Source organism: Malaclemys terrapin, chromosome 13 (genome assembly GCF_027887155.1).
Source record: "Malaclemys terrapin pileata isolate rMalTer1 chromosome 13, rMalTer1.hap1, whole genome shotgun sequence".
Taxonomy (NCBI): Eukaryota; Metazoa; Chordata; order Testudines; family Emydidae; genus Malaclemys; species Malaclemys terrapin.
Genome location: NC_071517.1, coordinates 43460901 through 43474794, shown reverse-complemented (window position 1 = coordinate 43474794; position 13894 = coordinate 43460901).

Below are 13894 nucleotides of genomic sequence, written 5' to 3'. Positions count from 1 at the left end.
TTGCCCATGGCCCCCTCCACAAGGGGGCCCCACGAAACTAAGTTACATGCTTCCACCCTGGGCGGTGGGGCTCTGGGCTGAAGCCGAAGGCCGAGCCCCACGGCCCAGGCCGGAAACATGTAACTTAACTTCACGGGGCCCTGGGCAATGGCCCTGCTTGCCACCCCTAATGCCAGCCCTGAGTCGTATTCATAATTTACTTAATGATATTTAAGGGAGGGGGTCACCATTTTTCCAAGTCTTAATTTAAGGGAGAGGGTCACAATTTTATTTTAAGTCCAAAGGGCATCACCGATAGGGTTACCATTCGTCCGGATTTACCCGGACATGTCCTCCTTTTTGTGCTAAAAATAGCGTCCGGGGGGAATTTGTAAATCACTCAAAATGTCCGGGATTTCCCCCCTCCCCCAGCAGAGCAGAGCGAGCGGCTGGGAGGGCTGCAGGAAAGTCCCGGGCTGGACTCCGGAGCAGCTGTAGAGGAGCTCCTCCTCCCTTCCTCCCTCCCTCCCTCCCTGCATTCTGAGCCGGCAGCTCCTCCTCCCCGGCAGCCCAGTGTCCCGGTCCGGCAGCACTGTGCGGGGGCAGGGACCGGGTTGTGGGTTGCGCTGGGGAGCGCAGCCACGTGTCCGGCTCGCACAGAGCCCAACACCCTGTTCTGAGCAGCAGGGTAAGGGGGCCAGGGGGCAGGAGAAGGGGCAGGGAGGTTCTGGAGGGGGCAGTCAAGAAACGGGGGGGGGTCGGGAGTTCGGGGGGGGCTTTTTGGGGGGAGTGGAGAAAGTTTTGGGCAGTCAGGGTACAGGTAGGGGGTAGGGTCTTGGGGGGCAGTTGGGGGGGGTCTTAGGAAGGGGCAGTTAGGGGATAAGGAACAGGGAGGCTTAGGTAGGGGGTGGGGTTCTGGAGGGCAGTTAGGAGCAGGGGTCCCAGGAGGGGGCAGTCAGGGGACAAGGAGCGGGGGGGGTGGGGGGTTGGGAGTTCTGGGGGGGAGCTATCAGGGAGCAGGAGTGGGGAGAGGGATCGGAGCAGTCAGGGGACAGGGAGCAGAGGGGTTTAGATGGGTTGGGAGTTCTGGGGGGGGGCTGTCAGGGGGCAGGAGTGGGGAGAGGGATAGGAGCAGTCAGGGGACAGGGAGCAGAGGGGTTTAGATGGGTTGGGTGTTCTGGGGGGGGCTGTCAGGGGGTGGGGAGTGGTTGGATGGGGCGTGGGAGTCCCAGGGGTCTGTCTGGGGTGGGGGTGTGGATAAGGGTTGGGGCAGTCAGGGGACAAGAGGCAGGGAGGCTTAGATAGGGGGTGGAGTCCTGGGGGGCAGTTAGGGGCAGGGGTCCCAGGAGGGGGCAGTCAGGGGACAAGGAATGGGGGGAGGGTTGGGGGTTCTGGGGGGGGGGGGGAAGTGGGAGGGGCTAGGGCGGGGCTCCTCCCATCCTCTTTTTTGCTTGCTGAAATATGGTAACCCTAATCACCGATACAAAAAGGCTGAGAAACACTCCCCTAAAGCAAAGATCATTTCAATAGCAGTACGTGTTTCGAAATACTTTCACTTTTACTACTGATCTGAATCGCAAGCAATGCAAGGGGTCCCTCCCCCGTCCCCCGGTCTTCTCTTTGGTCTGAAACTGGTCGCAGTCCCCAAAAGAGGCTCAGTTTAGTAACCAGACCTGGCTCGTTCCTATTCTTGGTGTCAATTCTGCCTAGTACACCCGTGTGCGTTTAGATCATCCCCTCCCCCAACCCGTCTCTCCCTGCCCCTCTCCCAACCCCTGTCTCTCCCCTCTCTGTCCCTCCCCGCCCCTCAGCTAAATCACCCCTAGGCTTTGGAATATGATTCAAATCCCCCTCTCCCCACTCCCTAAATAATGAACAAGTATCAGAACCAGGCGCCTGCTCCCCACTTCGCCCTGATCCCGGAGAAGTGAACTCACCGAGTCCGGGGACGGAAAGAGAAAGAACATTGTGGTTACTGAACTTTATGTGGGGAAACTCCACCCCTGTGCTGGCGTATGGCCAAAAAAGCAGCAGCAATGGGTGGAGTGGAGTTGCCTGCTGGGGAGGGGAGACAGACAGCAATGTTATTTGTGGGGAGAAAGGGACAGCAGTGGAGCGAAGCGCAAAGCTGGTGCTGTGAGTAGGGAACTGGCCGGACACCTGGATTTGGGTCCCAGCTCTGTCCCAGACTCCCTGTGTGACCATTAGCCCTCTATAAGGACAACAGCCCTGCCCTGCCTTGCAGGGTAAATACAATAAAGATTGTGAGATGCCGACAGTGGCAAGAAAAGTACTATAGATGGAGAACTGCGTGGAGGATCAGGGGTTGTCTAAGAAGGAATGTTGTGACACAGTCTCATCCTTACTTGTTGGGAACAACGCAGTTCAGTGAGGAAACCTAATGGGGGGAAAAGCAATTTTCAATTCTCTGTTCCAAAAATACCAACACAAATCCTGCATCAGGGCAAAATCAGGAGCTACGGCAGATGCAGAGCGCATGCTTATCACAGAGCACCGAGGCCCTGGCTGAGATCAGGGCATCACTGTGGAAGGTGCTGAGGTCGTGCAAAGCGAGAGGCGCTCTCTTCTCCAAAGAGCTTACAATCCAAACACAACATCGTCTCTTGGCAATGACTGCAAGTAGCAGATCCCCTCGTAGATTCCAAAGCCAGGAGGGACCATTGTAATCATCTAGTCTGACCTCTTGGATAACGCAGGCCAAAGACCTGCTCCGAAAATAATCCCTAGAGCCGAGCTTTTAGAACAACATCCAAGCTGGATTTAAAAACTGTCAGTGATGGAGACGCCCACAGGACCCTTGGTAAATTGTTCCAGTGGTTAATTACGCTCACTGTTAACAAATGTCCTGTTATTTCCAGTCTGAATTTGTCTAGGCTCAACTTCCAGCCATTGGATCATGTCACACCTTTCCCTGCTCAATTGAAGCTCATTGTTATATATTTATTCCCCATGTAGGTACTGATAGACTGTAATCAAGTCACCCCTTAACCTTCCCTTTGTTAAGCTAAATAGATTGAGCTCTTCTATAAGGCAGGTTTTTGAATCCTTCAGTGATTCTCATGGTTCTCTGAACCTTCTCCAATCTATCAACAACCTCCCTCAATTGTGGGCACCAGAACTGGACACAGGACTCCTGCAGCAGTCACACCACTGCCGAACAAAGAGGTAAAATAATCTTCTGCTCCTACTCGAGATTCCCCTGTTTATATCTCCCAGAATCATAGAATCATAGAATATCAGGGTTGGAAGGGACCTCAGGAGGTTCTAGTCCAACCCACTGCTCAAAGCAGGACCAATCCCCAACTAATTGGGGGGGAGGGATAGCTCAGTGGTTTGAGCATTGGCCTGCTAAACCCAGGGTTGTGAGTTCAATCCTTGAGGGGGGCACTTAGGGATCTGGGGCAAAATCAGTACTTGGTCCTGCTAGTGAAGGCAGGGGGCTGGACTCAATGACCTTTCAAGGTCCCTTCCAGTTCTAGGAGATAGGATATCTCCATTAATTTATTTAATTTAATTCATCCCAGCCAGGGCTTTGTCAAGCCAGGCCTTAAAAACCCTTAAGGAAGGAGATTCCACCACCTCCCTAGGTAACCCATTCCAGTGCTTCACCACCCTCCTAGTGAAAAAGTTTTTCCTAATATACAGTGTCATACTGGGAGCTCATGTTGGCTGATTATCCACCATGACCTCCAAATCTTTTTTCAGAGTCCCTGCTTCTCAGGGTAGAATTCCCCATCCTGTACGTATGGCCTGCATGCTTTTCCCAGGGATATGACTTTATCTTTGGCCGTATTAAAATGTACATTGTTTCTTTCATCCAGTTTACCAAGCAACCCAGCCGCTCTCTATCAGTGACCCGTCCTCTTCATTGCTTACCACTCCCCCAGTGTTTGTGTCACCTCCAAACTTTGTGAATGAGGATGTTATGTTTTCTTCCAGGTCACTGATAAAATTGTTAAATAGTGTAGGGCCAAGAACCGATCCTGCAGGACCCCACAGGAAACAGATATGATTGGTGACAATTCCCCATTTACAATTACATTCTGAGACCTGGTGGAGGAGGTAATATCTTTTGTTGGACCAATCTCTGTTGGTGGAAGAGACAAACTTTCGAGCTGCACAGAGCTCTTCTCCAGGTGAAGGAGTTGGTCCAATAGAAGATCTGTCCTCTCCCATCTTGTCCTCTCACCTCCTGGGGCCAACCCGGCTACAGCAATGCTGCAAACAACTTGATATTTTTGTCCATCGATCCAGACAGGTGTCTCAGAGGGCTCCAGTGAAAGGAAAGAACTTATCCCGCAAAGCAACATTGATTCGTTTCAGATACTGTGCTTTTGAGTGCTACAGAAAATCTCAACACAGACAGATTAAACCCTACAGCTCTCCCAGAATAAGAAAGAGACAGGAGGCCAGCAATCAACCCCACTCCTGCCAAAGGAGAGTGAAAAAGAAATTTACAAGGATGGTGGATGGGTAGAAATATTCCGGGCATTAAGAAGTCTGGCTTTAGAAATAAACTATTAGGGGCCATAGCGCGGAGTCAAGAGGAAAGCTAGAGAGGATCAGTGTGGAAAAGCACAAAAGAGGAAAGAACCAGGACAGACCAAACCCTACACACCGGGGTAAACCCTTTACAGGATGCCGAGAACGAGGAGGTATAAAATCAGTGCCCTCTCCCTTTCACTGCAGTTATGCCAGTGAGCCAGTCTCTGAAGGACCCCAATGGAAAGATGAACGGAATACAGCTATTTACCCTTAGGGGTGCCTCTCTCTTCCTGCAATCCCATTGTTCACTCACTGCAATCATTCCCTGTCGGGAAATGCAAGGCGAGCTAGTGTTTAAAGGTTGGGGTAAGAGGGGCGGTTGTGCAGAAACCCAGGCCGTGGGATCTCCCCAAGCAGGAACCTGAAATGCAACATGAAATGTATAGTGGGAGTCGGAGCAGCATATGGCGATGAGTTTATGATACAGGGTGGAGGAGGAACAAGGAAGGGACGGAATTCCATCCAGCTGGCTGTTACTGATTGGCAGGATAAAGTACAACGTGTCTAAGTTTCCACCCCCAGCCACCCCAGTCTTTCATCCTGTTTTCTGATGGAGAAATGAAGGGGGGGGGGGAAGAGAGAAGAAAGGGGAGAGGAAAGGGAAAAAAAACAAAAATCAAAACCCGAGATTTTTTTTTTCTGTTTTCAAAAACCAGAACAAAGTGAAAAATGTTATTTCAGGCTGAACCACAATGTCAAAAATCAAAGAACGCTGGCAGGATCGAAACGGCTCACAGGAAATTGGATTTGGTTGAAGAGGCATTTTTTGTCCAAGAAAAAGCTCTGCTCCCAATGTACTTTATAAAGGTGGGTCGGTACCAGTATTTAATAGCAGAGAAACTGAGTCACAAGAGAGGGGAAGTGACTTACCCAATGTGCCACAGGGAGTCAGAACTGGGGACAGAACCCAGCCCCACCCCACCCCATTCTAGCCTCTAGACCTCACTCCCCTTCCAGAGCTGGAGCTAGAACCCAGGAGTCCTGACTCCCATCTCCCCCTGCTCTAACCACTAGACCCCACTCCCCTCCTAGACCTGGAGCTATAACCCAGGAGTCTTAGCTTCCAGCCCCCCTGCTGTAACTACTAGACAACTGACAGAAACTACCAGGTGGGATTGCTAGTGATAGAGATGTTGTAAGGAGCAGAGTGTGGGAAGGATTTGAGTATGTAAAACACTACACAGGATAATTATTGTGCACCCAGATGAATCCGTCCTATAATAACAGTGGATCCCTTCTCTGCACCCCCACACATTCCCCCCCTAAAGAGGAGAGCATTGCTGAACCAAACATCCAGAAGGAGCGAGTCCCACACCGAGGAGCATTGCCATGACACCACCAGCTTCACCGGCTAACCTGAGGCCCGCTGGTGGGACCCATAAAAGATGGGTGAGGTTAGAGCCAGATGATGGCCAAGGAACAGGTCTTGGTGACGGTGGGACCAGCTAAGTCAAAGCTCAAGGCAGCTCAGTTCCACCTCTTCTGCCTAGCCAGTGTCTCTGCTCTGGGACCCAGATCCAGACCCCAAGGAAGTCAATCACTGATGTCAATGGGCTTTGAACCAAGACCTGCCTGATTCATGGATGTTAAGGCCAGGAGGGACCATCCGATCATGTAGCCTGACCTGGATATCACAGGCTAGAGAACTCCACCTCGTTATCTGCCTAGTGAGCCTAGTAACTTGTATTTGATTAACGCATCTTCCCAAAAGGCATCCAGGCTTGGGTTGAAGACATCAAGCGATGGAGAATCCACCGCTTTCCTTGGCTGCTTGTTCCAGTGCGTAGAGACTGTCCGGTTTGGCCAGTGTACATGGCAGAGGAGCATTGCTGGCACATGATGGCATATATCACATTGGTAGATGTGCAGGTGAACGAGCCCCTGATGGTATGGCTGATATGATCACAGGACCTAATCACATCACATCTCTACTGTCGTGGTCAAAGACACCCACGCAGTGATTTTAGTTCAAAGACTCAAGCCTGAGGCCAGTTTATTGACATACATACCAGTGCACTGGGGTGCAGTCCGAAGACTGACACCCGAGGACCGTTCGCAGGCGGGCTTTTTTTTCGTCAAACCGCAAGCAAAGTACAAACAATACGTCATGAGTTAAGAAATTAGGGTTGGGGTTAGTCCCTCCCCCAAACCGCGAGTTAAGAAAGTAGGGTCGGGGTCAGTCCCCCCTCCTCCCCCCTGGTACCTTCCTCATTAATTTTCCGAGAAGTGGGTGTTTATTTGTGGGTAGAGGGGCACTTGGTGGTTTTCCCCAGGGGTGGTACTTGGCACCAGTTTGAGTACATTTCTCAAGACACATGTTATTTTCCGGGGTCTTTTGGTTAAAGATTAAGGGGGGGGGGTTCCATGGGACGCCTAAAGAGAATCTATGATTGGCTATTTTTGCAGATAGCTGGAATCACGGAGTGGGTCACAGATCACCCAAGGGAGAAGCTGCATGAGTTAAGAAATTGCATTTAGCTCAAGTTACCTATTGCTTCACACAAGCGGTTATTATATTTCATCAGCCATGAACAGATTTCATTAGTGCTGCTGCTGGAGCTTTTTATTTTTTCCCTCCTTGCCCCCCCGCCTCTGGTCATGACCCTTGACCGAGTTTGGCAGGGAATTGTGCAGTCTAGTCTAATTCAGGCCCTGGCCTGTACTGCTTTGTGTAAGGGTAGTTAGAATAACAGATCTCTGGTGGAGGGTTTATTTTGGGGCCTCAGATTCACAGCTCTGGCTATTAAAAAGAAGGCCCCCCTGCTCTATTTCCCCACACCACACAAAAGAATTAATGGACACAAATCTGACATCAGGAATCATAATACTCAAAAACCAGTGGGAGAACACTTTAACCTGTCTGGTCATTCAGTGACAGACCTGCGGGTGGCTATTTTACAACAGAAAAACTTCAAAAACAGACTCCAACGAGAGACTGCTGAGCTGGAATTGATATGCAAACTAGACACAATCAACTCAGGATTGAATAAGGACTGGGAATGGCTGAGCCCTTACAAACATTGAATCTATCTCCCCTTGTAAGTATTCTCACACTTCTTATCAAACTGTCTGTACCGGGCTAGCTTGATTATCACTTCAAAAGTTTTTTTTCTCTTACTTAATTGGTCTCTCAGAGTTGGTAAGACAACTCCCACCTGTTCATGCTCTCTGTATGTGTGTATATATATCTCCTCAATATTTATTCCACTCTATATGCATCCAAAGAAGTGGGCTGTAGCCCATGAAAGCTTATGCTCTAATAAATTTGTTAGTCTCTAAGGTGCCACAAGTACTCCTGTTCTTTTTGCGGATACAGACTAACACGGCTGCTACTCTGAAACCTATATCCTAACACTGCAGAAACAGTCTTACCACAAGTGACTCAGGCCTTGGCTACACTTGCAAGTTACAGCACTGTAAAGCCTCTTCCAGCGCAGTAACTCACTCCCTGTCCACACTGGCAGGGCACTTGCAGCGCTGTATCTCCCTGGTTACACCGCTGCAGGCACTCCACATCTCCGAGAGGAATAACAGCTGCAGCGAAGTGGTTACGACTCACGGGTGTGAGTGTAAACGCTTGCAGCGCTGTACTAATCACCTTGTCAAGTGGCCAATCCTCTCCATTGTTGTGACCGGCTGCAGGAATGCAGAAGTGCCGGTTTCAAAGCTCGTACCACAGAGAAAAGCAAACAGTTTGCTGTTTGCTTTGCGTGAGTAAATGAATGAGTCGGGGGCCAGGAGTTCGGAACTTGCAAAATAGAGAGCTGACACACTCCAAAAAGCACTCTCTCTCCCCCCTCACTCCCTGTCACAATCCACCCCACCCCCCCGTTTTGAAAAGCACGTTGCAGCCACATGAATGCTGGGATAGCTGCCCATAATGCACCACTCCCAACACAGCTGCAAATGTTGCAAGTGTGGCCACACCACTGCGCTGGCAGCTGGCAGTGTGGACAGACTGCAGCGCTTTCCCTACTCAGCTGTACGAAGACAGGTTTACCTCACAGCGCTGTAGAGCTGCAAGTGTAGCCAAGGCCTTCAGCTCTGTGCAGAAACAGTTTCACCACAAGTGACTTCAGCTCTCAGTGAGCCATTTAACATAACAAAAGTGGCTCCTAATGAAACCTATTTAGGTCTATTCTTTAAACAGTGAGTGGGATGGGGGAACAGGTTAAACCAGCCTAGGAAAGACCTTCCAGAGTATGCAGCCTCCCTTTTTCTTTCACAGAGCTTGGGCCATTCAAACCCTTGTTTTAACCCTCTTTAAACTGAAAGTGACTCCCTCCTTTGGGACAGGTTAGGCACAGTCCTTCTTTTCTGTATTCCCACAATAATTACAGACACTGGTAACCATAATTTCACTATTCCCATATTCAGTACGAACATAATTTGTGACCCAACACCAACCAAGTTGATTACCATGAGCAAAACACCTCTCCATCAGCTGAATATCTAGCAAATCTAAGCAAAGCAGGAGCAAACTGTATTGACATAAATCCACCCAGGGTCTCTTCCCCCCCTCCCAGCTAGATGTCAGGGAAACATTCATTCAGACCCTGCTTACATCTAATAAAAAGGAGGCAGAAAAGTTTGAGCTGGCTCTCCTCGGAGGGATGCTCCCTTAAGAGCTGTTTAAAATAAAAACCTGGGGAAATATCGGGCTTATTGGTGTGCTAAAGAGATGGCTGCGTTATAAAACAAACAACCAACATTAGAAATGAACTCTAAACCGTTGCTTTTCAACCTTTTTTCATTTACAGACCCCTACAAAACTTCCAGTGTAGGTGTGGACTGCTTTAGAAATCTTAGACCCCTACGGGTCCACGGACCACAGGCTAAAAACCACTGTTCTACGGTAATGACAACCTTCTGTAGACCCCATAGACATAGTTAGACATAGTTGTCTCTCCAAATGCAGCGGGGTGAGCGTGGCAGGGGGGTTATGGGGGCAGTACGGGGGTTGGAATATTGGAGTCTCTCACACAGGCCCGAGTCACGGTGATAACCTGTTGAGTCAGACGCCCAGCTCTGTGCTGGGAGCTTTGTTTGCCTAGCCCGTAAGGATACCTATTAAAATGCTGATGGTAGGCATTTCTTGGAAACCTTTCCACTCTGGCGCTGATTGGCTGTCCGTGGCAATGTTCAGTCCCAGGTCTGATTGATTGGTGATGATTTGATTTGCCAAGGCTCACAGCCCAGTGCCCAAAGAAGTATCTGTGCCTACATCTGGGATGAAGGAGCCGCCCCTCTCCTGGGATCACACCAGCACCTACAGCAGTCCCTTAAACAGCAACAGACTCAGCCGTGCAAACCGAGCCAGGTAACTGCATCCCTGATGTAGTACACGCCGTGCATCGACTACGAGAAAGGGACCGAGAGACTTGGTCTGTTGGACCATATGAACTGGAACCATAAACTCACTGAACGTTAAATCTCACCAAATGAGGGTCAATCCATCCTCATCATCGTATCCACTCATTATACTCCATACCTGAACGTAGCCATTATATGAGCAACATATCCTCATATCTCAATGTCTGTACTTTGACCCATCAACCTTTTCCCCCCAATTGGGGATATTGCAGATTTATTCCTTACGCCACCGGATCTTAAACCGAACTTGGCACCCCTTGATAATTTGTACGTTATTCCCTGACAACCAGAAACTTCTATGCTTAAACTCTGTACCGTTCACTTTTTTTTAAACATCATCTTAATAACATTTGTAACTCAGGGAGTTGTCCCATGCTGGTTTTGATCACAGCTATCTTGTCTCCATTGATAGGTGCCTGTCTCATCTTTAGAGTCGACAATCTGCCCTTCTCTGACATTTCAATAGAGGCATATTGCAGCCTCCTGGCGCCCTTGCTTCTATCTCCAGTTCCTCCCTATGCCATCTGGTTCAGGGATGGCCTTCACACTTATCTCTTGATACACACATTCCTCATTCACACACAAAACAGAATTAATTTACAGAAAACATTTTGAACAGGAACATCAAGTTGCAACGCAAAAGAAAAACAATCATTGCCTTCTTTTACTTATTTTAAAATGCTAAACCTACAACAAATTGGTGACCCTCAAAGGTCTGTCTCTGCCTTGAAATCAGCAGGGACACAGATTCTGGCTAATGTATCTCTACCAATGGCCCATTAGGCCATTCCTTTCTGCTATTCAAAAAGGGTGGCTGGCAGGATATGATCAAATCATACACCAATACATTTAATACATGCTACATTATTATTCTTTATCCTACATTCTAAATTATATAAAGTACAAACATAAAATCCTACTACTACATATCCCCCTTTTGACCCTTCAAGAACAATTCTTGAGTTGGTCAAAAGGGGGATATGTAGTAGTAGGATTTTACGTTTGTATTTTATATAATTTAGAATGAAGGATAAAGAATGACAGGTGTTTGACAGGTGTTTGTCTAACCCGGTCTTAAAAATCTCCAATGACGGAGACTCCACAACCTCCCTTGGCAATTTATTCCAGTGCTTAACCACCCTGACAGTTAGGAAGTTTTTCCTAATGTCCAACCTAAACCTCCCTTGCTGCAATTTAAGCCCATTGTTTCTTGTCCTGGCCTCAGTAGGTAAGGAGACAATTTATCACCCTTTTCTTTGTAACAACCTTTCATGCACTCAGGGGCGTGGGGGGGGAGGGGAGGGAGCAGGGACACATCCCCCCAATAATTGGCAGGAGCACAGAAAGTGCCCCTCCAAAAGTGGTGGAATTTAAACTCCTGTGCACGCTTCTGTATGTACTTGAAAACAGTTATCATGTCCCCTCAGTCTTCTCTTCTCCAGACTCAACAAACCCAGTTTTTTCAATCTTCCCTCATAGCTCATGTTTTCCAGACCTTTCATCATTTTTGTTGCTCTTCTCTGGACTCTCTTCAATTTGTCCACGTCTTTCCTGAAATGTGGCGCCCAGAACTGGACACAATACTCCAGTTGAGGTCTAATCGGCACGGAGTGGAGCGGAAGAATTACTTCTCGTATCTTGCTTACCACATGTTTCCTTTTTGCAGAAGTGTGACACTGTTGACTCATATTTAGCTTGTGGTCCACTATGACCCCCACATCCCTTTCCACAGTACTCCTTCCTAGGCAGTCATTCCCCATTCTGTATGTGTGCAACTGATCGTTCCTTCCTAAGTGCAGGACTTTGCATTTTGTCTCTTGCTGTTGTAACATCCTGATTCATCCCTCCCCTCTCCCTGCTGACAGCGAGCCGTGCCCCCTCCGGGGTGCAGCCCACCCTGATGTGCCCAGCCTGTTGTGCAGAGGGATGATCTGAGCCTTTGCACTGCAGAAACTGTCTGGAAAAGATCCAGTAGATGAGCCCCTCCCCCTCCAGTGTGGTTTGCACTGTGTCTCTGGGTGAAAAAGTTCTTCCACCCTCGTGTGCACTGTGCCAGGGCTCGGAACTGCCCCTTCAGCCCAGTGCTGTTTCGATATAACTGCCGAGTGCTCAGGGCTGGCAGCCCATCACAGGCCGTAGCAAACACACGCTCTGGAACTCTGCGAGATGTAACTTCCCCTCGCCAGGCCCAGAGGTGCCAGGGCTCTGAACTAGGGTTACCATACGTCCGGTTTTTGCTGGACATGTCCAGCTTTTTGGTAATCAAACCCCCGTCCAGGAGGAATTTCCAAAAAGCTGAACACGTCCGGGAAAAATACTCGCAGTTTGCCGGCATCCCTGGCTTACTTTAGAGCGGGCTCCGGCGACTGCTGCTGCTCCCTGACTCCTCAGCTCTGTAAGAGCGGAGCTGCACGAGCGCTACCGGCTTTGGGCAGCCCCCATACCTCTGGACCCTGCACCCCCAGCCAGGCGCTTCCCCTCCCGGGCTCCGGGGGCACAGGGTCCAGAGCAGGGCCGGCTTTAGGCTGATTCAGCCGATTCGGCTGAATTGGGCCCCGTGCTAAGAGGGCCCCGCGCCGCAGCTCTCCACCCCGCCCCCAGCTCACTTCCCCCTCCTCCCTTCCCCTGAACGCTCCGTCTCCTGCTCCTCCCCCTCCCCTGCTTCCCGCGAATCGGAGGTTCGCGGGAAGTCTGAAAAGAAGCAGGGGTGGGCAGGCAGCACCAGGTAAGCTGGGGTGGCGGGGGGGCGCCAGAAGGGCTCCAGGGAGGCGTGGCACAGTCCGGCCCCGGTTCTGGCCAAGCGCGCTGGCTCCAGCGGCTCTGGCCTGGCTTGGGTCCAGCCCAGCCCCTGTAGCACAGTTTGGGTCTGGCCCGGCACGGCCCCCGCGGCACGGCGCGGGTCTGGCCCGGCACGGCCCCTGCGGCGCGGCTCGGGTCCAGCCCGGCCCCCGTGGCTCTGGGCCGGACCCAAGCCTGGTGATCCCGGCCGGAGTGCGGCTCGATTCCTGGGGGCGGGGCTTGCGGCAAGCCCCGATCCCAGGAATCAGGCCCCGCTCTTGCTAAAGCCGGCCCTGGTCCAGAGGCATGGGGGCTGCCCGAAGCCGGTAGCACTCGGGCAGCTCAGCTCTTACAGAGCTGAGGAGTCAGGGAGCAGCACGCAGCAACCGCTGCCGGAGCCCAGGAGGGGAAGTGCCCGGCCGGGGGTGCAGGGTCCGGAGGTCTGGGGGCTGCCCGAAGCCAGTAGCGCTCAGGCAGCTGTTTCGCATGCCTGGGAGGGAGGAGGGGGAATGCGGGGCGCTCAGGGGAGGGGGCGGAGTTGGGGCAGGGAGTTTGGGGAAGGGGTGGAGTTGGGGCAAGGAAGGGGCGGAGTTGGGGCAGGGCCGGTCGGGGAAGGGGCGGAGTTGGGGTGGAGGCGGGGGAAGGGGCGGGGCCAGGGCCCCGTGGAGTGTCCTCTTTTTTTAATTTTTAAATATGGTAACCCTACTCCGAACGGCCGGGCCCAGAGGTGCCGGGGCTCAGCCCTGGCAAGCAATGGCACAAATTAAGCACTGGAGCGGGGGCGTGGGGAGGGAAACCCAGCCCAGTAGTGACCAGGGGAGAAGGGGGAGACCCAGGCCTACAGAAACCCAGGGGGAAATGGGGGGCAGGGCACACCCATTCCCAGAGACACCTGGGGGCATTGGGGGTGCATGGGGGTGGGAGAAGACCCAGCCCTAGAAACCCCCAGGGAGCAGCAGGTGGAAAATGGGGGGTGGAGGGAGATGCACCCCCACAGACACCCAGGAGAGTGGGGGGGAGAAGGGTGGGGCAGGGGGAGACCCACCCCCACAGAAACCCAGGACCGGGGGCAGTGGTGGGAGAAGCGGTGGCAGGGAGACACCCAGGTCAGGCGGGAGAGGACGCAAAGCCAGGGGCTCTGCAGCTGCCTGGAAGGGACTCTGCCACGGCTGGCTAGAGCCGTTTTTCATAGCCAGCA